Genomic DNA, 27,584 nt, shown 5'->3' with positions numbered 1-27,584 from the left:
ATGGAGTGGCATGGTACACGGCATGGAGAAGAAAAGTGCTCCATTCCACTTTAATCGACCAGAGCCAGTACATGCACTGATGCAGGGGTTGTACAAGAGTGTGATGATCACCAAAAGAAAGTGGTGGAGGCTTTGGACCAGAGGTTTATAGCATGTTTCTCATTTTCAGAATTGTGCACACAAGGTGCTCGACACAATGGCCGCATGAAGAAAATTTTAGAATTTTGCAATTCTTTTTGGTGGATCTCATTTATATAATTAGAGTGAAGTATTGGTGGGGTTGGTGGTCATTTTGGTGAAGATTTCCAAGAATTCCAAAATGTGCTCATCTTCACATAGTTTCAAAGTCTCCACTTGTCAATCTTATTCTGGTCAACCTAGTCAATATTATCCATGATGGTCAACATGAAAGTTGTTGACCCTCATGTGGTCTTGGATGACATGGTCATAGTTGACCAAGTTTAGATTAGGTTTTAAGAATTACAGGGGTGCAAAGTGGTGAAGAAAATATTTTTCACCCAAATGACCATTATCACATGTATGTTGAAATCCTTATTTTTCTTGATTTGATTCATGATCCAAAGATGCAATTGTGTTAGTTTATCATATTAAAACATTTTAGAAGCAATGGGGCAAGCAAAATTGGCCTTGGTGAATGATTTGCATTTTGGCATATGTGTATGTGAGTGAATTTTGGGGATTCTCTCCCTATTTTATTTCTATCCCTTTGATTTGACTTTGGTTGACTCTAATGTGGTTCTTATGAGTTTAGAAACATTTTACAAGCATTGAAACTAAATCAAATGGCCTTGTTCAAAGATTTGCAAAATTGGCTTTAATACATAAGAGATGAGGTGTCAAGTTTTCATAAACTTGTACTAGGGTTGTTCTTGCTTCACTTGAACATGGGTTAGGGTCCATTTAGTGTTATAATAGGTTTAGAGATGATGCCACACCATTTGGTCAAGGTTTAGAGACCTAGGTCAAAGTTTGGTGAATTGGCTATGTGGCACATAGGCTTATATGCATATGTGGTATTTTATTTTTAATTTGACTTGGTTTGATTCACAATGGTGTTGTGAATTGTTGAAATGATATATGGAGGTGATCCAACCATTCACAACAAGTCCTTGGGTTAATTTTCTTAAATTCTTATATTTGCTATTTAGCTTTCATATGCCTCTATGGCATTTTTAATTTCTTTATATTCTTTTTAGTTTCAACTTGGCAATGATTTAAGAAGTGCTATATAAGGTTTACAAAGCTTTTCCAATCTTTTAAATAAAGTGAAAAAGGTCTAGGGTAAATATTTATGATTGTAGCCATAGGCACATATGCCTTTTTCCTTTTTAATTTCCTTTTATTTTATTTTCACTAGAATGATGAGAAGAGGGGTGAGTCTTTAGGGTTTAAGATTATTTCCAATAATCATAACAAGCAATCATAGCAATAGCACAAGAATTACGCAAGGTTATTATGTACCAATCTTAATTTAATAAAAGTTTTTGTTGGTTCCAAAAATTGAATGGAACTTTTGTTTGTTTTAAATTCTGGGATGTTACAAACCCTTCCCCCTTAAACAAATCTCGTCCCGAGATTTTAAGAGGAGTTAGGTTCCTAAGAGAGATTGAGCATTTTGATTAACAGGAAGGCATACTTGTCAGGGTCTGGGGTGCTTCCTGAGCTTCAGTGGCAGTCATGTGGTAGAAACGTCCGTTGTTGTTGTTACGGTTCCTTCTACTCGCGAAGCGCGCTGTTCTTTGGGCAGGTGCAGCGGTGTTGGCCGCGATCTTGGCAAGCTTCTTGGGGCATTCTTTGGAGTAGTGGCCCACAACTCCACATTCGTAGCAGTTCTACGGTGGACTTGTCCTTCGGGGTGACGGGGATGGCATTGCTTCCGAGTCCTCGGGCCGGTGTTGGTGTTGGTGTTGTTCCCATTGTTGTGGTGGCTGCTGTGGTTGTGGTTGTTATTGTTGTTGCCTCCGGGCTTCGGGGGTCCTCCGTTGTTGTTGCTGTAGTTGGGGCGATAAATCTGAGTAGGTGGCCTGTTGTTTCTGGGGGTGAATCCTCCAGAGGAGTTATTGCGGTGCTTCTGGGTATGGTGGGGTCCACTCTGGTTCATCATTCTGCGCTTGCGGTTCTCATTGGCCTGATGCAGCTTTCCTTCCATCTGTATGGCTGAGTCCACGAGGGCTTCGAGGTCAGCGAACGGAATATTCACTAACACCGTTTGCATCTCGTCGTGCGGTCCGTTCGAGAATCTTTCCTTTCTCTTCTCATTTGTGTCGGTCTCATCCGGGGCGTACCTTGACAGAGTGAGAAACCTGTCGCGGTATTCCACCACGGACATTCTTCCTTGCTTGAGTTCACGGAACTCGTCTCTCATTTTCTTGATTAATCCTTGGGGCACATGGTACTTGCTGAACTTCAGCTTGAAGTCTTCCCATGTTATCATATGTCCTGCATTCATTGCACGGGCACTAGTCCACCAGGCTCTTGCAGGTCCTGACAGGTAGTGGGTGGCAAACAGTACTTTTTCTGCGGCTTCAACTCCCGCAACTTCAAGGTTGTTCTCTATTGTCTGCAGCCAATCATCAGCATCCAAGGGTTCTTCGGTTTTGCTGAACATTGGAGGGTTAGTGTTCTGGAAATTCTTCAGCTTTGACCCGGGGTGATCGTGGTTCCCATGGCCTTGATTATTCCGAGCTAGCTGTTGCAGTGCGGCAAGGTTGGCTTGGCGTTCAGCTCTTTCCGCTTCCCGGTCTGCCATCATTGTCTGCAGTAGTTGCATCATGGCATCCTGGGTGGCGTTGCGGGTTGGTGGGGCCATCTGAACATGTAGATAGATCATGAGGTAAGAGGGAAATTTTCTATGGCTTATTTTGAGTTAGGTTTAAACTTAAAACTTGAAATATTTTTGTGATGAACATAGCACACATTTTATTTATTCACAACAAACATCACACATGACTAGTTAAAGCACTAAGGGTTTTAAGAACCCTTTTTCCACAAACTACGATACATGGTGCGGGATACAACTCACACCTACGTAAGTGAAACTAGTGCAACTATTCTTCATCGTCTTCATCCACATCGATGGGAATGATCCCATCCTCCTCGGACTCCGAAACTCGTAGTCTTCCTCATCGGTGAACTCATCATCCTCAAAGTCGTTGTCGTCACTCGGGAAGTCATTGCCTCCTTGGATGTCTTCTCCATCCTCCTCCATCTCCTGGATCCGGTCCTGCTTGTGTCCGGACGAGTCACCTCCAAGGTGCGTATCTTCTCATGCGAAGACGGGTGATAGTAGCGACATTCTTGGCGCGCTGCGAGCGGAGTGACCGGCGGTCCTTGGCGAGTAGCCTGATGGCGTCGGCATGATGAGCCAAAGCCATCTGGGCACGGTGGGCATGGACACGTGTCAGCTCCAGGTCCTTCCGGGTCTTATGAAGCATAAAGTCCAAATGCTCCACATGAATCTTGAGCACCAGGTGCGAAGAGAGTGCCATGGGTTCCCCCATGGTGTCGTGCCTCGCGAAGTGGGCGAGCGGCTTCCCGGAGTGCGGCGATGTTCGTCCGCACACCCGAGCAAGTCCCTCCTGAAGGGCGTGAGCAAGACCGTCCACCCAGCTGTATGCCTTGAAGGAGAAAAGGATCCTCTCCGAGATGGGAGGCTCCGGGCTTCCCTTCAAGTCAGCGGTGATCATCCACTGCTGCTCCCCAGTGGGGGTGTTGTGGATCCGGACTCCGTGGAACTGGGGAGGTGGGCGTTCAAGCTTCTCGGACACTAGGTACAAGTCGGGCTCAAACACCAGACTTCCTCCGTTTTCCAGATCGTAGGTCTCCGTCTGGACGTAGGGCTCCATCTGAAAGTGAAATGGATGAGTAAGTTAGAGATGTGAACAAGTGTGGCAAAATTTTAATGGATTTATAAGGGGTGCATGGCTTATTATTTTTAAGAAGATCTAGTAGAGAAGAAAATGAATAAGTTTTTCACAAATACTCACTTCATTTGTTTTAGAAACTAATATTTTCCGAACGTCCATTCTAACTAGGGTCTCCTAAGGTCAAACAATGGCTCCGATACCAACTTGTCAACACCCGGATTTTTAAGTCCGGATGCCTATTATGCCGTACATCGCAATCCCGGGAATATTGTTGTTGCGAGACTTAATAGTTGAATATCATAGAGTCATCATTTATTACAACACATAATCTGTCTTACAAGATGGATCACATGATCCAATATTACAAATAGTAGTTGATCTAGTGATCAACGAACATCACAAGAGCGGAAGCGAAGTAGTAGTGGCTATCTAATCCACGAGCCAACGCTTGACGTCAGGAGCGGTCCTAGTTGTCGTAGACGTTCTGCTGTCCATCTTCCTCGTACTGCTGTTCACCTTCATAGTCTGGCCATTTGAATAGCCAGGGACAAAGCCATGGGTACTTTTAAAGTACTCGCAAACTAATACTAGTGTAAGCACTATTAATTGCGGTAAGGGGATGCTAAGCTCTAGGTTTATTTGCATAAAGCCAAGTTTATTTCATAAACATTTAGTAAAGATGCTTGAATCAGCTAGACTACCTCCGGTGGGAACATTAGTGTCATTCCCACAACTCTGTTGTGATTCAACTCCAAGTCACCATTCACCTTTCAAAATCAAGTCACCGATCATATGTCACATTTTTGAAAATGGTCCGATGACGGAACGAGTATGGCCTTTCCAATCGTCCGTAACCGTGGACACGGCTATTCGAATAGTTCTACACTCTGCAGAGGTCGTACACTTGTGCCACAATATTTGCAATAATCCGTCAGGGTTAACTGGCCCTGATTTATCATACTCCGTATGCGGACTACCAACCATAACCTTTCACTTATATACTCTAGTATAGGCACCTCTCCCCATGAGTTTGGCCTCCCAGTGAAGACACACCGTCAGCCTGGGAACTGCACAGGGCTTGGGCCGGACAATTCACCTCATTTCACGTCATTTCATATCCTCTCATATTTCTTTGGAGGCAGCCCTTGGCATAACCCCGATGACGCTTGTTTAGAGGGAACCCATACTAAAGCACATAAATTTCTAGTTAAGCCCTTACCCATATTGGGTATTGTGGGGGTACTTTCAAAATTGGAATGGTATCGCATCCGAACCCAACCCTCAGTTTTATATCAAAAATCACCATCTTCTCTTGGTCATATTCACCTTCAAAGTCATTCAATGGAATGAACCATCATTCCAAGGTTTCAACTTCATTTCAAAGTCACATGTTCCCATCTAGAGTAGTCCAATTTTAATTGATTAGCGCTAGCAACTATTTCATGAGGGGTGCTAAGTATCTTGGAGCTTGCTAGGCTAAGTGTGATTCTCTTGTACTACTCTATAATTCAACCAAGTGAATCATAAACCAAAAAGTAACTTTGATAAATAAAATCAAGTAAGGCTTGTAAAGTAAAAACTTTGGGATAGGTTCATGAAGTAAAAAGTAATGATGCCTTGCTCTGGTAGAGCTTTGCACCATGATGGTTAGCAAGTTTATCAGCTTGCACTGGTAATAGCTAGCATTAATATTAGCTTGCAAGAGTATTATCTTGCCTTGATTGGTGAGGTGATCAAAGTGTTCTTCTTCTTCCTCTTGGTAGAATACCTCCTCCTCTTGATAGTCTCCGGTACTAGCGTCTATAAACGAATACGAGGATACAATCACCAAACAATACTTAAGTACTCTTAAGTAGCCTTAGTGGCTCACACAATGATCTAGCATCACTACTTAACATTTATTACAAGATTATGCTAGGGTTTCCTTATTTAGTAATAGGAAAATAATTTCCTCTCATTGAAAATGGAGTTAGGGTTTCTCTTTAGTTTGTGAGAAAATAATTTCCTCTCATTGAAAATGGAGTTAGGGTTTCTCTTCAGTTTGTGAGAAAATAATTTCCTCTCATTGAATCTTCTTAAGATTTTATTTCTCTTATGAATAATATATGACCTAGGTTGACCAAAGTCAACCTCTTCATACTTACCACTTGAGACAAGGATTTAAATGAGGTTCCATACCTCATGCAATTTAATGCTAACATGGTAGTGATTTAATGCCACCCAATAATTTAATATGAGGTTACCTAGACCATGATCACTACCTCATATTGAATTACTTGAGAACAAGATTTAAATGAGAGGAATATCTCTCATATGATTTAACACATAGTGGTAACTAATTTAAAGGACTACCCTTGAGGTGATTTAATATTCTCAAATAACCAGGGATGATCCCATGTTGACCAAGGTCAACACTTCACACTTAGTATTTGAAAAAGGGAGTTAAATGAGATTCATCATCTCATGTGATTTAATTAATCTTTGGAAAATTTAAATACTATTAAGATTTAAGATCTATAAGTGAGCAAGTATGAGCCTAGGAAATTAAAGGTCAACACATTACTTCATATTATTTGAGAAAGATGATTTAAATGAGGTGAGCACCTCATACCATTTTAATAACACCTTACAATGTTTTAATATCATTAATTAATCTAAGGTGAGTTTTAATTGACCATGGGATCTACCTCATATTAATTTGGTTGAGGCAAGATTTAAATGAGACCAAAGTCTCTCATATGACTTAATAGATAGGTTTGAAAATTTTAAATACTACTTATGAGGATGATTTAATATTTTCAAATAGGAACCTATGGGTCATTAATACATGTGTTATCAATTCTCATTGAACTATTTGGATTAATGATTAAAGTGAGAAGCTATACCTCATATAAGTTAAACTATCATCTAAATGATTTAAAATCTCTAAGTAACCAAGCATGAGACTTATTTGACCAAAGTCAGTACCTCTAGTTGAATTACTTAGTATCACAATTTAAATGAGAGAGAAGCCCCCATACTATTTAAATAAGTTTATGTGTATGTATTAAATGGGCTAGAAATGGCTCCATAGCCATTATTTGACTCTAGTCCATGATCATGCAAAACAACTATGCTATATTTTTGCATAAACAATTAGAATATGTCAAATGTGATTTATTAGAGTTGGAATCAACTTAAAATCATTTATAGATAATTTTTAATATTTATTTGAAGTTAGAAAAGGCCCTGCCTTGTTATTTTTATCATTTAAATTTAATTTCAAATTTGGACATGAGGCCAGTGGCATTGTTTAGATAATTTCATGGGATTTCCGAATATATAAAGTTGGCTAGATTTGGTTTGGTAGATTTCAAATTATTCATAAATTACCAAAGTATCTGCAGGGTTTTTGGAATAATTATTAAATCAAAATTTGAATCTGTGGGCTAGGCGGGAAAAGCAAATGGGCCGAAACGAGCGGAGAGGGACTGGGCTGGCCCAACTAGCGCTGACCACGCCGCGGGCCGCCTGACATGGGGTCCCACGCGTCAGTGGGTTGATTCGACCGAAACGGTACCTGCGAATAGGAGCCGTTGGATCAGGCGAGGATCGCACGGTGGGGCTTCGTCGTCAACGTCGGGGGAGAGGAGCTCGTCTGCGCCGGCGAGGTAGGGGGTCGGAGGGCGCTGTAGGTCGCCGGCGGTCGAAGGAGAGGGCTGAGGCGAGGTTGTCGACGACGAGAAGTCGACTGGTAGCAGTTTCGAGGCTCGGGGTGGCGTGAATTGGCGACGGCGATCTGCAGGCTCCGGCGACGTCGAGCTCGCAATTGGAGCAGCTCCGGCGGTGTGGTGTCAAATTTATGTGGGGAGAGGGATCAGTGAGGGGAGGAGAGCAGATGGTGTGCAGAGAGAAGGAGCCGATCGTCCCTATTTATAGCGGGCGGAGGTGACCGTGAGGTACTGAGAGGGGTCGCTCATGGCGCCGGCGTTTGGGGCGATGAAGGGGCAAGCTAGGGCGCGCATCGTGTAGGTGACGGCTAGACGGAGCTAGCACGCGTGATGGCGCGTCCAATGATGGTCTGTGGCGTGCTAGCGATGATGGCGTCCTTGCAGTACCGTGGCGGAAGGTCTTGATCATGGCGGTGGCTACGGTGCAGGGGCAGGCCTGGGAGCTTGTCTAGCGTGTAGAGGGCGGGGAGGCGGTGCTCGATGCAGGCGTAGCTTGGTCAGAGGAGGACGGAGGTGCTCGAGCGCGTGGTGTACTGGCGATGCCAGAGCGCGGTCACCGCGCGTGCTCGGCACGTCTCGGCGAGTTTTGGGCGAGCGCGTTCCGGCCAATGCCGTGCGTTGGCGTTGCCGGGGCGTGTACCCTCGTCGTCCTTGAGTGTTGTAGATGCTCCGGGACAAGAGGATGAGTTGAAATGGTGGCCGGAGGTGGAGATGCCAAAGGTGGCCGGGTGTGCATGGCATTGAGCATCTCCTCTCACTTTCTCACTTAATCAACCCAGGCAAGTACTTGGCTATGTGCAGGGGATCATAGAGAGGCACTTATCATCTCGATAGCAAAGGGGTTTAGGTCAAGAACCATTGGATAATAGCATGTAACACAAAATGGAAAACATGCCTGCCAAGTGTTTGATTAAATGGCCGCAAGAACTTTTTGTTTAAATTTTGAAATTCTTTTTGGTGGATCTCATTTATATAATTAATGTGTTGGATTGGTGGTGTTGGTGTTCATTTTGGTGAAGTTTTGCAACAATTCAAAAAGTGGGTCATCTTCACATAGTTTCAAAGTCTCCACTTGTCAATTCCATACTGGTCAACCTGGTCAAAGTTAGCATGTGTGGTCAACATGAAAGTTGTTCTCCTTGACATGGTCTTGGATGACATGGCAATGGTTGACCAAGTTTGGTTGCAGAAACAAAAGATAGGTGGGTGCAAAGTGAGGAAGAAATTATAAATGTGACATATGACCATTATCATATGTGTGATAGTTTTGAGTTTTGCTTTGATTTGATTTTGGTTTCTTTGATGCAATTGTGTTTTTTATCATATATAAGAGTTTTACAAACAAGAGATCAGGCAATGGTGGCCTTGGGTGAAGATTTGCAAAATTGGTGTTATGTGTATGTGAGTAAAAATGGAATTATCTCACCATTTGAATTCTCTCCATTTGATTTGACTTTTGTTGACTCTAAAGTGATTCTTATTAGTTTAGAACCATTTCCAAACCATTGAATCCATTTATAAGGTCTTGTTCCAAGATTTGCAAAAATGGCCATAACACATAAGAGATGAGGTGTCAAATTTTACTAAACTTGTAAATGGTTGATCTTGCTTTACTTGGACATGGGTTAGGGTCAATTTAGTGTTATATTAGGTTGAGAGATGGTTTCACATCATTTAGTCAAGGTTTAGAGTCATAGGGTAAAATTGGGTGAAATGGCTATGTGTCACATATGACTTTATATGTTGCCTTTAAATTTTAATTTGACTTGGCTTGATTCAAATGGTGTTGTGGATTGTTGAAATGGTATATGGAGGTGATCCAACCATTCACAACAAGTCCTAGGGTCAATTTTCTTAAATTCCCATATTTGCTATTTTACTCTCATATGCCTCTATGGCATTTTTAGTTTCTTTTTATTTTCTTTGGTTTCAACTTGGAAATGATTTAAGAAGTACTATATAAGGTTTATAAAGCTTTTACAATCCTCTAAATAAAGTGGAAAGGTCTAGGGTAAAGATTTATAATTATAGCCATAGGCACATATGCCTTTTTCTCATTTAATTTCCTTTTATTTTATTTTAACTTGGATGATGAAAAGAGGGGTGGGGTTTTAGGGTTTAAGATTATTTTAAATACTAATAACCAGCAATCATGGCAATAGCACAAGAATTAAGCAAGATTATTATGTACCAATCTTAATTTAATAAAAGTTTTTGTTGGTTCCAAAAATTTGGAACTAGATGTTACAAACCCTTCCCCCTTAAACAAATCTCGTCCCGAGATTTTAAGAGAAGTTAGGTTCCTAAGAGAGATTGGGTATTTTGATTAACAGGAAGGCATACTTGTCAGGGTCTGGGGTGCTTCCTGAGCTTCCGTGGCAGTCATGTGGTAGAAACGGATGTTGTTGTTGTTCTGGTTCCTTCTACCTGCGAAGCGGCGCTGTTGCTGGGCAGGTGCAGCGGTGTTGGCCGCGATCTTGGCAAGCTTCTTGGGGCATTCTTTGGAGTAGTGGCCCACAACTCCACATTCGTAGCAGTTTACAGTGGACTTGTCCTTCGGGGTGATGGGGATGGCATTGCTTCCAGTCCTCGGGCCAGTGTTGGTGTTGGTGTTGTTCCCATTGTTGTGGTTGCTGTGGTTGTGGTTGTTATTGTTGTTGCCTCCGGGCTTCGGGGGTCCTCCGTTGTTGTTGCTGTAGTTGGGGCGATAAATCTGAGTAGGTGGCCTGTTGTTTCTGGGGGTGAATCCTCCAGAGGAGTTATTGCGGTGCTTCGGGTATGGTGGGGTCCACTCTGGTTCATCATTCTGCGCTTGCGGTTCTCATTGGCCTGATGCAGCTTTCCTTCCATCTGTATGGCTGAGTCCACGAGGGCTTCGAGGTCAGCGAACGGAATATTCACTAACACCGTTTGCATCTCGTCGTGCAGTCCGTTCAGGAATCTTTCCTTTCTCTTCTCATTTGTGTCGGTCTCATCCGGGGCGTACCTTGACAGAGTGAGAAACCTGTCGCGGTATTCCACCACGGACATTCTTCCTTGCTTGAGTTCACGGAACTCGTCTCTCATTTTCTTGATTAATCCTTGGGGCACATGGTACTTGCTGAACTTCAGCTTGAAGTCTTCCCATGTTATCATATGTCCTGCATTCATTGCACGGGCACTAGTCCACCGAGGCTCTTGCAGGTCTCGACGGGTAGTGGGTGGCAAACAGTACTTTTTCTGCGGCTTCAACTCCCGCAACTTCAAGGTTGTTCTCTATTGTCTGAAGCCAGTCATCAGCATCCAAGGGTTCTTCGGTTTTGCTGAACATTGGAGGGTTAGTGTTCTGGAAATTCTTCAGCTTTGACCCAGGGTGATCGTGGTTCCCATGGCCTTGATTGTTCTGAGCTAGCTGTTGCAGTGCGGCAAGGTTGGCTTGGCGTTCAGCTCTTTCCGCTTCCCGGTCTGCCATCATTGTCTGCAGTAGTTGCATCATGGCATCCTGGGTGGCGTTGCGGGTTGGTGGGGCCATCTGAACATGTAGATAGATCATGAGGTAAGAGGGAAATTTTCTATGGCTTATTTTGAGTTAGGTTTAAACTTAAAACTTGAAATATTTTTGTGATGAACATAGCACACACTTTATTTATTCACAACAAACATCACACATGACTAGTTAAAGCACTAAGGGTTTTAAGAACCCTTTTTCCACAAACTACGATACATGGTGCGGGATACAACTCACACCTACGTAAGTGAAACTAGTGCAACTATTCTTCATCGTCTTCATCCACATCGATGGGAATGATCCCATCCTCCTCGGGCTCCAGAAACTCGTAGTCTTCCTCATCGGTGAACTCATCATCCTCAAAGTCGTTGTCGTCACTCAGGAAGTCATTGCCTCCCTGGATGTCTTCTCCATCCTCCTCCATCTCCTGGATCTGGTCCTGCTGGGTCCGGACAGTCACCTCCAAGGTGCGTATCTTCTCGCGAAGACGGGTGATAGTAGCGACATTCTTGGCGCGCTGCAGGCGGAGTGACCGGCGGTCCTTGGCGAGTAGCCTGATGGCGTCGGCATGATGAGCCAAAGCCATCTGGGCACGGTGGGCATGGACACGTGTCAGCTCCAGGTCCTTCCGTGTCTCATGAAGCATAAAGGCCAAATGCTCCACATGAATCTTGAGCACCAGGTGCGAAGAGAGTGCCATGGGTTCCCCCATGGTGTCGTGCCTCGCGAAGTGGGCGAAGCGGCTTCCCCGGAGTGCGGCGATGTTCTGTCCGCACACCCGAGCAAGTCCCTCCTGAAGGGCGTGAGCAAGACCGTCCACCCAGCTGTATGCCTTGAAGGAGAAAAGGATCCTCTCCGAGATGGGAGGCTCCGGGCTTCCCTTCAAGTCAGCGGTGATCATCCACTGCTGCTCCCCAGCGGGGGTGTTGTGGATCCGGACTCCGTGGAACTGGGGAGGTGGGCGTTCAAGCTTCTCGGACACTAGGTACAAGTCGCGCTCAAACACCAGACTTCCTCCGTTTTCCAGATCGTAGGTCTCCGTCTGGACGTAGGGCTCCATCTGAAAGTGAAATGGATAAGTAAATTAGAGATGTGAACAAGTGTGGCAAAATTTTAAATAGATTTATAAGGAGGTGCATGGCTTATTATTTTTAAGAAGATCTGATAGAGAAGAAAATGAATAAGTTTTTCACAAATACTCACTTCATTTGTTTTAGAAACTTAAAATTTTCCGAACGTCCATTCTAACTAGGGTCTCCTAAGGTCAAACAATGGCTCTGATACCAACTTGTCAACACCCGGATTTTTAAGTCCAGATGCCTATTATGCCGTACATCGCAATCCCAGGAATATTGTTGTTGCGAGACTTAATAGTTGAATATCATAGAGTCATCATTTATTACAACACATAACTGTCTTACAAGATGGATCACATGATCCAATATTACAAATAGTAGTTGATCTATTGATCAACGAACATCACAAAGAGCGGAAGCGAAGTAGTAGTGGCTATCTAATCCACAGGCCAACGCTTGACGTCAGGAGCGGTCCTAGTTGTCGTAGACGTTCTGCTGTCCATCTTCCTCGTACTGCTGTTCACCTTCATAGTCTGGCCATTTGAATAGCCAGGGACAAAGCCATGAGTACTTTTAAAGTACTCGCAAACTAATACTAGTGTAAGCACTATTAATTGCGGTAAGGGGATGCTAAGCTCTAGGTTTATTTGCATAAAGCCAAGTTTATTTCATAAACATTTAGTAAAGATGCTTGAATCGCTAGACTACCTCCGGTGGGAACATTAGTGTCATTCCCACAACTCTGTTGTGATTCAACTCCAAGTCACCATTCACCTTTCAAAATCAAGTCACCAGTCATATGTCACATTTTTGAAAATGGTCTGATGACGGAACAGTATGGCCTTTCCAATCGTCCGTAACCGTGGACACGGCTATTCGAATAGTTCTACACTCTGCAGAGGTCGTACACTTGTGCCACAATATTTGCAATAATCCGTCAGGGTTAACTGGCCCTGATTTATCATACTCCGTATGCGGACTACCAACCATAACATTTCACTTATATACTCTAGTATAGGCACCTCTCCCCATGAGTTTGGCCTCCCAGTGAAGACACACCGTCAGCCTGGGAACTGCACAGGGCTTGGGCCGGACAATTCACCTCATTTCACGTCATTTCATATCCTCTCATATTTCTTTGGAGGCAGCCCTTGGCATAACCCCGATGACGCTTGTTTAGAGGGAACCCATACTAAAGAACATAAATTTCTAGTTAAGCCCTTACCCATATTGGGTATTGTGGGGGTACTTTCAAAATTGGAATGGTATCGCATCCGAACCCAACCCTCAGTTTTATATCAAAAATCACCATCTTCTCTTGGTCATATTCACCTTCAAAGTCATTCAATGGAATGAACCATCATTCCAAGGTTTCAACTTCATTTCAAAGTCACATGTTCCCATCTAGAGTAGTCCAATTTTAATTGATTAGCGCTAGCAACTATTTCATGAGGGGTGCTAAGTATCTTGTTGCTTGCTAGGCTAAGTGTGATTCTCTTGTACTACTCTATAATTCAACCAAGTGAATCATAAACCAAAAATTAACTTTGATAAATAAAATCAAGTAAGGCTTGTAAAGTAAAAACTTTGGGATAGGTTCATGAAGTAAAAGTAATGATGCCTTGCTCTGGTAGAGCTTTGCACCATGATGGTTAGCAAGTTTATCAGCTTGCACTGGTAATAGCTGGCATTAATATTAGCTTGCAAGAGTATTATCTTGCCTTGATTGGTGAGGTGATCAAAGTGTTCTTCTTCTTCCTCTTGGTAGAATACCTCCTCCTCTTGATAGTCTCCGGTACTAGCATCTATAAACGAATACGAGGATACAATCACCAAACAATACTTAAGTACTCTTAAGTAGCCTTAGTGGCTCACATAATGATCTAGCATCACTACTTAACATTTATTACAAGATTATGCTAGGGTTTCCTTATTTAGTAATAGGAAAATAATTTCCTCTCATTGAAAATGGAGTTAGGGTTTCTCTTTAGTTTGTGAGAAAATAATTTCCTCTCATTGAAAATGGAGTTAGGGTTTCTCTTTAGTTTGTGAGAAAATAATTTCCTCTCATTGAATCTTCTTAAGATTTTATTTCTCTTATGAATAATATATGACCTAGGTTGACCAAAGTCAACCTCTTCATACTTACCACTTGAGACAAGGATTTAAATGAGGTTCCATACCTCATGCAATTTAATGCTAACATGGTAGTGATTTAATGCCACCCAATAATTTAATATGAGGTTACCTAGACCATGATCACTACCTCATATTGAATTACTTGAGAACAAGATTTAAATGAGAGGAATATCTCTCATATGATTTAACACATAGTGGTAACTAATTTAAAGGACTACCCTTGAGGTGATTTAATATTCTCAAATAACCAGGGATGATCCCATGTTGACCAAGGTCAACACTTCACACTTAGTATTTGAAAAAAGGGAGTTAAATGAGATTCATCATCTCATGTGATTTAATTAATCTTTGGAAAATTTAAATACTATTTAGATTTAAGATCTATAAGTGAGCAAGTATGAGCCTAGGAAATTAAAGGTCAACACATTACTTCATATTATTTGAGAAAGATGATTTAAATGAGGTGAGCACCTCATACCATTTTAATAACACCTTACAATGTTTTAATATCATTAATTAATCTAAGGTGAGTTTTAATTGACCATGGGATCTACCTCATATTAATTTGGTTGAGGCAAGATTTAAATGAGACCAAAGTCTCTCATATGACTTAATAGATAGGTTTGAAAATTTTAAATACTACTTATGAGGATGATTTAATATTTTCAAATAGGAACCTATGGGTCATTAATACATGTGTTATCAATTATCATTGAACTATTTGGATTAATGATTAAAGTGAGAAGCTATACCTCATATAAGTTAAACTATCATCTAAATGATTTAAAATCTCTAAGTAACCAAGCATGAGACTTATTTGACCAAAGTCAGTACCTCTAGTTGAATTACTTAGGATCACAATTTAAATGAGAGAGAAGCCCCCATACTATTTAAATAAGTTTATGTGTATGTATTAAATGGGCTAGAAATGGCTCCATAGCCATTATTTGACTCTAGTCCATGATCATGCAAAACAACTATGCTATATTTTTGCATAAAAAATTAGAATATGTCAAATGTGATTTATTAGAGTTGGAATCAACTTAAAATCATTTATAGATAATTTTTAATATTTATTTGAAGTTAGAAAAGGCCCTGCCTTGTTATTTTTATCATTTAAATTTAATTTCAAATTTGGACATGAGGCCAGTGGCATTGTTTAGATAATTTCATGGGCTTTCCGAATATATAAAATTGGCTAGATTTGGTTTGGTAGATTTCAAATTATTCAAAAATTACCAAAGTATCTGCAGGGTTTTTGGAATAATTATTAAATCAAAATTTGAATCTGTGGGCTAGGCGGGAAAAGCAAATGGGCCGAAACGAGCGGAGAGGGACTGGGATGGCCCAACTAGTGCTGACCACGCCGCGGGCCGCCTGACATGGGGTCCCACGCGTCAGTGGGTTGATTCGACCGAAACGGTACCTGCGAATAGGAGCCGTTGGATCAGGCGAGGATCGCACGGTGGGGCTTCGTCGTCAACGTCGGGGGAGAGGAGCTTGCTGCGCCGGCGAGGTAGGGGGTCGGAGGGCGCTGTAGGTCGCCGGCGGTCGAAGGAGAGGGGTGAGGCGAGGTTGTCGACGACGAGAAGTCGACTAGTAGCAGTTTCGAGGCTCGGGGTGGCGTGAATTGGCGACGGCGATCTGCAGGCTCTGGCGACGTGGAGCTCGCAATTGGAGCAGCTCCGGCGGTGTGGTGTCAAATTGATGTGGGGAGAGGGATCAGTGAGGGGAGGAGAGCAGATGGTGTGCAGAGAGAAGGAGCCGATCGTCCCTATTTATAGCGGGCGGAGGTGACCGTGAGGTACTGAGAGGGGTCGCTCATGGCGCCGGCGTTTGGGGCGATGAAGGGGCAAGCTAGGGCGCGCATCGTGTAGGCGACGGCTAGACGGAGCTAGCGCGCGTGATGGCGCGTCCAATGATGGTCTGTGGCGTGCTAGCGATGATGGCGTCCTTGCAGTACCGTGGCGGAAGGTCTTGATCATGGCGGTGGCTACGGTGCAGGGGCAGGCCTGGGAGCTTGTCTAGCGTGTAGAGGGCGGGGAGGCGGTGCTCGACGCAGGCGTAGCTTGGTCAGAGGAGGACGGAGGTGCTCGAGCGCGTGGTGTACTGGCGATGCCAGAGCGCGGTCACCGCGCGTGCTGGCACGTCCTGGCGAGTTTTGGGCGAGCGCGTTCCGGCCAATGCCGTGCGTTGGCATTGCTGGGGCGTGTACCCTCGTCGTCCTTGAGTGTTGTTGATGCTCCAGGACAAGAGGATGAGTTGAAATGGTGGCCAGAGGTGGAGATGCCAAAGGTGGCCGGGTGTGCATGGCATTGAGCATCTCCTCTCACTTTCTCACTTAATCAACCCAGGCAAGTACTTGGCTATGTGCAGGGATCATAGAGAGGCACTTATCATCTCAGTAGCAAAGGGGTTTAGGTCAAGAACCATTGGATAATAGCATGCAACACAAAATGGAAAACATGCCTGCCAAGTGTTTGATTAAATGGCCGCAAGAACTTTTTGTTTAAATTTTGAAATTCTTTTTGGTGGATCTCATTTATATAATTAATGTGTTGGATTGGTGGTGTTGGTGTTCATTTTGGTGAAGTTTTGCAACAATTCAAAAAGTGGGTCATCTTCACATAGTTTCAAAGTCTCCACTTGTCAATTCCATACTGGTCAACCTGGTCAAAGTTAGCATGTGTGGTCAACATGAAAGTTGTTCTCCTTGACATGGTCTTGGATGACATGGCAATGGTTGACCAAGTTTGGTTGCAGAAACAAAAGATAGGTGGGTGCAAAGTGAGGAAGAAATTATAAATGTGACATATGACCATTATCATATGTGTGATAGTTTTGAGTTTTGCTTTGATTTGATTTTGGTTTCTTTGATGCAATTGTGTTTGTTTATCATATATAAGAGTTTTACAAACAAGAGATCAGGCAATGGTGGCCTTGGGTGAAGATTTGCAAAATTGGTGTTATGTGTATGTGAGTAAAAATGGAATTATCTCACCATTTGAATTCTCTCCATTTGATTTGACTTTTGTTGACTCTAAAGTGATTCTTATTAGTTTAGAACCATTTCCAAACCATTGAATCCATTTATAAGGTCTTGTTCCAAGATTTGCAAAAATGGCCATAACACATAAGAGATGAGGTGTCAAATTTTACTAAACTTGTAAATGGTTGATCTTGCTTTACTTGGACATGGGTTAGGGTCAATTTAGTGTTATATTAGGTTGAGAGATGGTTTCACATCATTTAGTCAAGGTTTAGAGTCATAGGGTAAAATTGGGTGAAATGGCTATGTGTCACATATGACTTTATATGTTGCCTTTAAATTTTAATTTGACTTGGCTTGATTCAAATGGTGTTGTGGATTGTTGAAATGGTATATGGAGGTGATCCAACCATTCACAACAAGTCCTAGGGTCAATTTTCTTAAATTCCCATATTTGCTATTTTACTCTCATATGCCTCTATGGCATTTTTAGTTTCTTTTTATTTTCTTTGGTTTCAACTTGGAAATGATTTAAGAAGTACTATATAAGGTTTATAAAGCTTTTCCAATCCTCTAAATAAAGTGGAAAGGTCTAGGGTAAAGATTTATAATTATAGCCATAGGCACATATGTCTTTTTCTCATTTAATTTCCTTTTATTTTATTTTAACTTGGATGATGAAAAGAGGGGTGGGGTTTTAGGGTTTAAGATTATTTTAAATACTAATAACCAGCAATCATGGCAATAGCACAAGAATTAAGCAAGATTATTATGTACCAATCTTAATTTAATAAAAGTTTTTGTTGGTTCCAAAAATTTGGAACTAGGGGAATTTATTTATTTTGTTTTGAATTTCTGGGATGTTACAATGACCTCAATGATCCTTCCTTCACCTGCCTCAACACCGCCTTCTATGTCCTGCTACCTAAGAACGAGGCGCCCAGCATGATGTCACATTACAGGCCTATAAGCCTGATTCATGTCTTTGCCAAGCTGGTCTCCAAGATTCTCTCTGCCAGGCTGCAGCCACGCATGAATGAACTGATCTCCCCATGTCAGAGTGCTTTTATCAGCGGTAGAAGTATTCAGGACAACTTCCTATACGTCCAGAATCTTGCCAAACATTATCATCAGGCCAAGACGCCCGCCTTGCTCCTCAAGTTAGATATTGCTAAAGCCTTTGACACGGTGTCCTGGACATACATTCTGGACATGCTCCAGGCAAGAGGATTCCCTGTAAGATGGAGGAACTGGATAGCACTGCTCCTCAGAACGGCTTCTTCCAGGGTTCTCATCAACGGAGCCCCGGGCCGCACAATTGAGCACCATAGAGGCCTTAGACAAGGCGATTCCCTTTCACCTTTCCTGTTTGACCTAGCCATGGAGCCACTACATCGCTTACTCGATCTGGCTTCCGATTCAGGAATCCTATCTAAGCTTAGAGGAACGAAATGCACCTTCAGGGCCTCACTCTATGCGGACGACGTCGCGCTTTTCATCAACCCTACTATACAAGATATTCAGGGGTTGCGTGATATACTTTCTAGTTCGGCTGTGCTACTGGGCTGCTCACCAACTTGGCAAAGAGCTCTATAAACCCTATCAGTTGCGCTGGTATCGACACGGATGCTCTCGCACAATCCATTGGCATTCCGGTGAAACACTTTCCCTGCGTGTACTTGGGCATGCCTCTCTCGGTCAGGAAGCTAGCTAAGGCAGACTGGCAAGCCCTTCTGGACAAAGTTGACAAGTACCTGGCCACATGGAAAGCAAGAATGATGAGCAAAGCCGGAAGACTGGAGATGCTAAACTCTGTTCTTTCCTCCCTGCCGGTCTACTTAATGACGATTAACGATATGCCAGCTTGGGTTCGAAAGGAGTTCGATCACCGACGAAGGGCCTGGTTGTGGGCTGGAGACACAACGTGCAGCGGTGGGAAATGCCGCGTAAGCTGGAAACAGGTTTGCAGACCAAAGGATCTGGGAGGATTGGGGGTACACTGTATCAAGCATTCGGCTCGGCGCTGAGGTTGAGATGGATGTGGCAGAAGTGGAAAAATCCGAACAAACCCTGGGCGCACATGAAGATACCCGCTTCCAATAAGGACAGAGCGTTGTTCGCAGCAGCAACACAAATCACCTTGGGTGATGGATCTAAGGCCTTATTCTGGTTTGATAGATGGCTGATGGGTCAAATACCGGCTGAGGTTGCTCCTGCAGTTTACAAAATTTCAACTAGGAAAAACAGGACGGTTAAGGAGGCTTTGCAAAATGAGAGATGGCTGGAGACTTGCGCCACAATCTGGACGTACAACACTTGCCTCAACTTTTCAGCCTAGCTCAGTTGATCGAGTCAATTCACCTATCCGATGAGCCAGATGACATCACTTGGCGGTTTGGATCTAAGCCTACCTACTCTGCGAGATCAGCATACAGACTGCATTTCTTAGGAGCTGTTCAAACGGACTTCAAGAAGCTAATTTGGAAAGGATGGGCGCCGGCCCGGTGCAAATTCTTTGTTTGGACGCTCATGCTGGACCGGATCCTAACGGCCGACAAACTACTCCAAAGAGGATGGGAAAACGACTACTTCTGCCCCTTGTGCCGGAGGAATCTAGAAACTGCTTCTCACCTTTTCAGTGAGTGCCCATTCTCCATCAAAGTCTGGACACACATGGCAGCGACCCTTGGGCTGGACGCCATAAAACCCATTAACTGGCTATACAACAATGATACAGGGTCATGGTGGGCGCGCAACCCAAGTCTCAGCGGAAGACCATTTTTCCTGTCTCAAACCTCATCTGCTGGGAAATTTGGAAAGAGCGTAACAGGCGTATTTTCGAGAAGAAAGAGTTACCCTTTGCGGAGTTCGTACGCCGCCTAAAGGATGAAGCAGCTACATGGAAGATGGCGGGTGCGCCTATTCCTCTAGTCGTTCAGTATGGCGGGGCACCCTTCGATCCGGGTTAACTCAATGTATTTGTTTGTTTCGTGAGGGTCACACTTTGTGACTTTCCCTTCCTGTACCTGTTTCCCTCTATTGAAATGAAATAGCAGCTCACCTGCTGTCATTCAAAAAAAAAAACTCAGAAGTGCGTGGGTTTGCTCGATTAGTATCAGAAGAAAAGGAGCACTGGATTTTGCTCTTCATCAACTTTCAAAGCCCCGTATAAACTCTGGGGCTGTCAAAACAGACGTTTGTGGCCTCGGGGTTGGTACAAGCTGAAAAGAAGTGGCGCTAAGTTTCTTTTGTTCATCATCCTTGTTGCAAGAGATATCATATTGGTTGGATGTATATAACAAGCAAACTCTGTATCCCGACCTAGCAAATCTACAAAGTTACCCACGCACCTAGCTAGTTGATGCCAATGAGCATAGCACCACTAATTCACTAAACCAAGTGTAATCCTGTTTTTTTTTTTTGTGAAACGAGGCAAAAGTCTTCATTCCCACTAGCATTTGTTGACCGTGGCGAAATATCGTGTATTTTGAGTGTAATCTAAAGAAAACTTTCAGATTCTCTGAATTTGTCCATGCCTTCATTCCTAGTAGCGTTTGTTGACCGCTGGCTTCATGGGTTGTTCTCAGACAAACTGTAGAAACCTGAAGGGCGCGTTTGGTTGGCTGGTCCGGATTCCTGCATGCCTGGCGCAGCGAGATGGGAGGCATTACACGTTCAGAACGGGCCATGGGCCACTTTCGGCGGGTCGTTTGGTAACATGTGCGGCCTTTTGCGCGCCGGAGAAGGAATCCAGGCCCCATCGTTTGGTTGTCCATTTTTAGCCCATCTTGCACGGAGGAAAATAGGAATCAGCTGTTTGGTTGCTCAAATCACAGTTTCATATCCTTAGCACAATTCAAATAGGATGAGATTACCATGCCATGGCATATTACATATGATCATACACCACTTAGAAGAACACGATCCTCACGATCACCACGATGAGGAAGGCGATGATGTAATCTTTGACCCGGCTGGGACGTACCTCCGGTGGTGCTCCTTGTAGAGCATGTACTTCCTCCGGCGGCAGCTGTGCTAATGGCACTGCATCATCGATGGCCTGGTCTTCCAGGAGCTCCTCTTCCAGGTAGGTGAGGTACTCTTGTTGTGCCTCCTCCAATGTTGCATATCCTCGGTAGTTGTTGTTGGAGTAGCCATTGACCTGATCTTGACGGACTCTCCATGAGCTGTAGATTCCTCGAACCCACCTGCGAAACACCACATACCACTAGAATGGCATAAGAATAAGTTAGCAATCACAACAATGAAGCAATGCAAAAACGAGCAATAGAACAAGACAAGTGTTGACAGCAAATCTGAAACTAACATGGGCATGCATATTGATGGGGATATGCCCATAGGGGGTGGGTCGCCAGTCCCACTCGCCATGAAGGTGGAGGCCCAAGTGGGCCGCCAGTCGCCCAAGCGACTGGGCCCTGTAGCGACTGGGCCACAATCCCAGGGTGAAGATCTGCGCGACTGGATGAGGAGGTTACTTGCGAGAGGGGTGGCGAATCCCGGATTAGTAGCAACTGATATGATTCAGAGTTATCTTCATGTAACCCTAGATCGGGGGTGTCTATATAAACCCCCGAGCTAAACCCTAGAAGGGACATCATCTGAGATCCAATCTCCCCCTTGTAAGCTCTTGGCGTAGCCGCCGACTGAATCTCCCCCCCCCCCCCATTGTAATTCTCCACTGAGTAATAGATCTAGAAGGACGTAGGCCTTTTACTCTCCGGATGGGCTGAACCAGGGTAAAACCTTGCGTCGTATGCACCTCGATCCGCAGATGGCAGTGTTCCCTTGCCCCCGCATCAACGAAGTGTTGCCCCCTGTAGCACCTGTCGTGGTCATATCCATGACAGTGGCGCCCACCGTGGGGCATGGGACATCAAGCCTCCGAGTTGCGGCGAGGCCCTACTCGCCGATACGCCGGCCGGTCGCCTCCGGCAGGATGATCGCCACGGGCAACTTCTTTCACATCCTGCCGAGCTCCTACCAGCCGGCCTCGTCGCCCCTCACGCACGCTTGGATGGTGCCGGTCGGCACGATCAACCTCTTCGTCGGGCTCGCCAACGTCAGCGACCCCGCGGAGCCTCGCCCTGGCCAGCTGAACGACCCCTTCGCGCCGGGGCAACTCCTCACCGCCACTCTCCCCGTTACCGGCGAAGTATACGTCGAGGCCGAGTCGGCCCTGGAGGTCGACGCCGACTCGGCGGCCACGGCGTCAGTCGCAGGATCCATCACCGCAGCGTCGTTCGGGGACTCCATCACCCCGGTCTCCAACCCGAGCGACTTCGAGGACGACTCCATCCTCCCCCTCTTCGGCAGCGACTCTGAGTCGGACTCTGTCGACGCCACGCGGTACCAGTACCCCAGTGCCGTTGTGGAGGGTGCTCCTCGGCAATGCCCTCCGATAGGGGCTTAGGGTTGATGGAATCCTGCAAGCTGACACGAGACATCGGTTCACAGACAAGCGGGGAGAGCGATTTACCCAGGTTCGGGGCCCTCGATGAGGTAAAACCCTTACGTCCTGCCTCGTCCGTTCTTGATTATGATGAAAACTGGTTACAATGGGGTGCCGAATAGTTCGGCTGTGATCTCGTCGAGATAGCCAATTGCTAGGGTAACCTAGTTCTAAGCTTCTGTTGGCTAAGATTGCTAAGATTGATTGATTGTGTCCTCGACAGCCCCCCTTCTGGCCTTTATATAGGAGGCCAGGTCTTGAGAGGCCTAATCGAGTACGAGTAGGTTTACAATAGATCTACTTCCAATCTTTCCTTGTTCGGCTTCTTCCGTGTCTTGTACTTCAAGTAATCCTCCGCCGTACCGTCCTTAGTGGCCCATCTTGCCTTCGAGTACCTTCATGGGCCTCCATCTGGACTGTATAGGGTAGTGCAATATTGGTTACCCAGAGGGTAATGCCCACGTCAGTAGCCCCCGAGTGTCTAGCCGAACATAGTTCGGGTAGAGACTGAAGCATGTCTTCTTCCGAAGCTCTTCTCCTTGATCATTCTTGCTTCTCTTCTGTCTGCACTATTCTCTTTTATCGGGCGCGCGTCAGCGCTCCCGATGGGAGTAGCCTCCGAGTCTAGGTACGGATGACTGCAATCCGTGCGTAGACTCAAGTTGTACCACTCGAACGTCTTCTGCCGAAGTTTTTCCTGCAAGTCTTTGTAGGTCACCCGATATATTTTCCTTACGCAAGGGATAATGGATAACGTGCCCAACTTTTGTTGGTTAACTGCCGAAGGCAAAACAACGTTACCCTGCACAGAATCAAGTCCCCGGGCATGATCCTGGAGTGCGAAAAAGTTCTGTCGGGTGCGCACCAGCGCTCCCGATGGGAGTAGCCCCCGAGTCTGGGCGCGGGCGCTTGTGTCTGGGCGCAGACTTCCAGTTAAAAATTTTTCTTCGAGTCCTCATTCTATCGGGTGCGCGCCAGCGCTCCCGCTGGGAGTAGCCCCCCGAGCCTAGGTGCGGATGCTCGCAATCCGTGCGTAGGCTTAAGTTGACAACCCGATACTTTCTCATCTCTTCGTATGCAATCATTCCTCATGACGTCATTGATGACGTTTTTCTGTCCCCTTGATTTTGACTGATAAGACGCAACCTGCAAGCCCTGTTTTCGAGAAATTCCTGCTCCTCTTTACACAGTTAGTGAGGCGCCTCCTCGATTTCCGCCACCATTAACTGGAGAAAAGGCCCACTAACAATACGGGACCTTCCTTAAGTTTCCCAAAAGATAGAAATCCCAAATCTTCTCCTTCATTCATCCCTTCGCTGTTCTTCCTCTTCTCCCTTTCACAACTTGCTCGCGCCGCACCACTGCCTTCCGGTTTCTCCCAGATCTCATAATGGTGAAGAAGAAGAACCCTAGCGCCGCCGCCAGCTCCACGAGCGGTGGTGCCGCCACCAAATCTTCCTCGATTCTTTCAAAGGAGGGCGCCCCAAGCGCTCCTCCCCCAGCTTCGGCACCGCCGGCGCCACCGAGCTCAGCAGCCGGGCCCGGAGATTGGATAGCTTCAACCGTCACCAAGCGTGACGAGAAGAGATCCCGAAGCCTGGGATTGATCTCCTCCGATGAGGGGAATGTGATCTTTCCAGGTGCGATTTCTCGACCTAACCCCCCTGCCGGTTTTACCGTGATGTTCTCGTCGTTCTTATACCGAGGTCTTTCGCTTCCCGTTCACAAATTCCTCCTCCATCTCTTGCAAACTTACGAGATCCAACTATGGCAACTTACTCCCAACTCCATTCTCCACGTTGTTGTGTTTATCACCCTTTGCGAAGCATATCTGGGCATTGAGCCTCATTTCGGGTTGTGGAAAAAGATCTTTTATGTGAAGAGATACAGCAGCAGTAATGGATCCTTTGTCACCGGAGGAGTGGGATTTGTAGCTCGTTCGGATGTGAACTACTTCAATTTTCCAATGAGGGAGTCCGTGCAAGGGTGGAGATTGAAGTGGTTTTACCTCAAGGACACCTCGTCACCCGAATCTCAGCTTCCTCGCTTTGTCGATGTCCTTGAAGCCAAGCCTAAGAATTCCTGGAAGAATATTCTATCTCCCGATGAAAAAGTAGCAGCCGATGAATTATTTGACAAATTTCTTCGGATCAAGGAAGCCGATGGCCAAACCATGGTCGGCACAGAGATAACAGCGGTGTTTCTGAAACGTCGAGTCCAACCAGTCATGGCCAGAGTTCGCCCAGTGTGGTTGTACTCAGGTCCGAAAGATGAGACCAGAATCAATGCTGCCGAATTGTCGGGAAAGGAACTGCTCGATGAAGTCCGTCGCCTCACTTCCTTTAGCCAGGAAGATTTGATCCCATTGGTGTCTTCGTATACTCCTCTTGATGCCGAACATCCACCGCCAGAGGTAACTTCCCTTCTCAAATTCTTATCATGCTACTATTTACTTAGTCGTCATAATTACTGATGTTCTCATCTGCCTTTCCTTTGACAGACTCTTGTAGCTTCCGGGAACTTGCACAACTTGCCAGCCGATGTTTCTGAAGGAAGAGGCTCTTCAGAGCCTGTTGATTTCCATACTATCGAACATATAAGCCCGAAAAGTGGTCACGATGATCCGATAGACTCAGAAACTGTTCATACCAGTCTCCCTCCATCAGCCGATGACACTTGCAACACAGAGGGATCAGTGCGTGATGATGACGCTGATCATGATGCCTTTGTTAATGCAGCTGCGGAGGAAACCAGGGCTCCGCTCAAGAAGAGATCAATCGGCGGCTTTGCCGATGAAGATGATCTTCTTGACATGTAAGTGTTTTACTATACTCTGCTCCTTTGTTTTCCCGCATTTTCCTTATAACTTTGGTTGATCAAAATCCTTCTCGTAGTGATGAAGCTTCCGTTGAACCTCTGCCTAAGAAGGTCAGATCTGATGCTGCTTCCCCGGCTGCCGTAGCTTCCGAAGCTTCGGTTCCTAAAGCAGCTCCCGCAGTTCAAGCATCGACTGCTTCCTCCCTTTCCAAAGGGAAAGATGCCCCTTCTGCCGCCACAGCTCCTCCTTCTGTAAGTCCTTCTCGAATGTAACATGAATCTTCTGGGGCGTGTTTTGCCTAATGATTGTTGTAAAACATTTTTTTTCTTTAAGGATCTGAGAGGTGTGATATCCTCTCTAGAAGCCTTCGCCTCTCAATTTGCTTCTCTGGAGGCAGACAAAGTTCGGCTGCAGGAGGAGGCTAAATCTACTTCTTCAAAGTTAGACGGCGCCATCAAGAAGGCTGCCATAGCTCGCCAGGAGGTCGACTCCCTGAAAGAGGAGCTGAACAAGCTGAAAGAGAAGCTGAAGGAGGAGGAAGCTCGATCGGCAGAAAAGGATGATCTCCTTCGTCAGTCTGCTTTGGCTTTGCTTGGTAAGCTCTTCCGTACATCTTTTGTTGATTATTATTCATATGAATCCATCAATGATTTTCTCCAATTCGATTTCTTGCAGAGGCCGCCAGTATCCCTGCCACTGCCTTGGACAGCGTTCCAAATAACTCCCCGGCAAATGGTGTGTTAATGGCTCTCGCCTCCCACCAGCTTACCTGGGAGCTTCCTAACAAGGGAAAGGGTGCCTTGGCGCGGATGCACTCGATGATTTTCCCCAAGGTCAAGCAGGAGAAGACTCTGGGGCAACTGATTGATGCCTTCGCGGTTGACACCAAGGAAACTATTGAGGTATTCAAGCGTAGCTCACGTACCTATGGTGCCCTCCTTGCCTTCCAACTTATGATGGGTTACTGCTTTAAGGCTGACATTGAAGAAATGACTAAGGAGCTGCCGAAAGAAAAAGATGGGCGATCTGTTGACTTGAGCGCTTTTACAGTGTCTGCCCGTACTTGTGCTCGCCAACTCCTTGCACTAGTTTCGTCAGAAAAGACATCGGCTGGCCCCAGCCTATCTGCTCAGACCCAAGCTCCTTGATTGTTGTAATTTTAACCTCGGGCTTATGTGAAACATTATTTTGTTGCGAAACCTTATGTTTGTAATGAACTTCGTGCTGGCAATGTTGCTGGCACACTTTTATCATAACTTCTTTTACTTGCACCTCTCCTGATAGGGATTACTTGTACTTCTCCCGATGGGACTTGCGTTGGATGCTCAATTTGACTATATCCGTCACCCTTTTTAACGCTGTTTCCTGCAGGTTTTCCCGGTGCCTTCGTTTGTCGATGACTCTTCGGCCGTTCTTCCCGAAAGTGATCGGATCCAGCGGATGAAGGATCGGATCGCCCAGATGGAAAAGGATCTGCGCGACACTTACGCCTTAGCTGCTATTGTCAACAAGAAGAGTGAAATTGCAGCCAACGTGGAGCGATACGCTCTTACTGAGCTGCATAAAGCTACCGACAGTTTGAACTGTAAGTTCCTTGATCCCTGCGCCATTTTGACGACAACGCCTTATCTGATCCTTTACTTATTCTTTTGCCAGTCATAGCTCTAAACCGTGCGGAAGAAAACAAACGGATTTACGAGCATGTGCATGCGTTAACCCAGCTGTCCTCAGCCGAAGAGATTTTCTGGCGGGAGCACTCGAAGGCTTCGGCTGTCGCGCAATTTCAGGATCGGGTTCAGCAGGTCCACCACTTCTTTGACAAGTGCTACAAGGCCATGAGGGTGGTTTGGAAAACGATGTTTCCTTTGAACGCAGTTCCCCCCCCCCCCACGCTCCTTGCATTGATGTCTGAGTTCGGTAACGCCAAGAAGATCCGAGACTTGGTGTGCGCGCAAGTTTTTGCAGGAGCCAGGTTTACACTTGCCCTTGTACTTGCCCGTTATCCTTC

Source organism: Lolium rigidum, chromosome 6 (genome assembly GCF_022539505.1).
Source record: "Lolium rigidum isolate FL_2022 chromosome 6, APGP_CSIRO_Lrig_0.1, whole genome shotgun sequence".
In the NCBI taxonomy this organism is placed as follows: domain Eukaryota; kingdom Viridiplantae; phylum Streptophyta; class Magnoliopsida; order Poales; family Poaceae; genus Lolium; species Lolium rigidum.
This window is presented reverse-complemented; position numbering follows the sequence as displayed.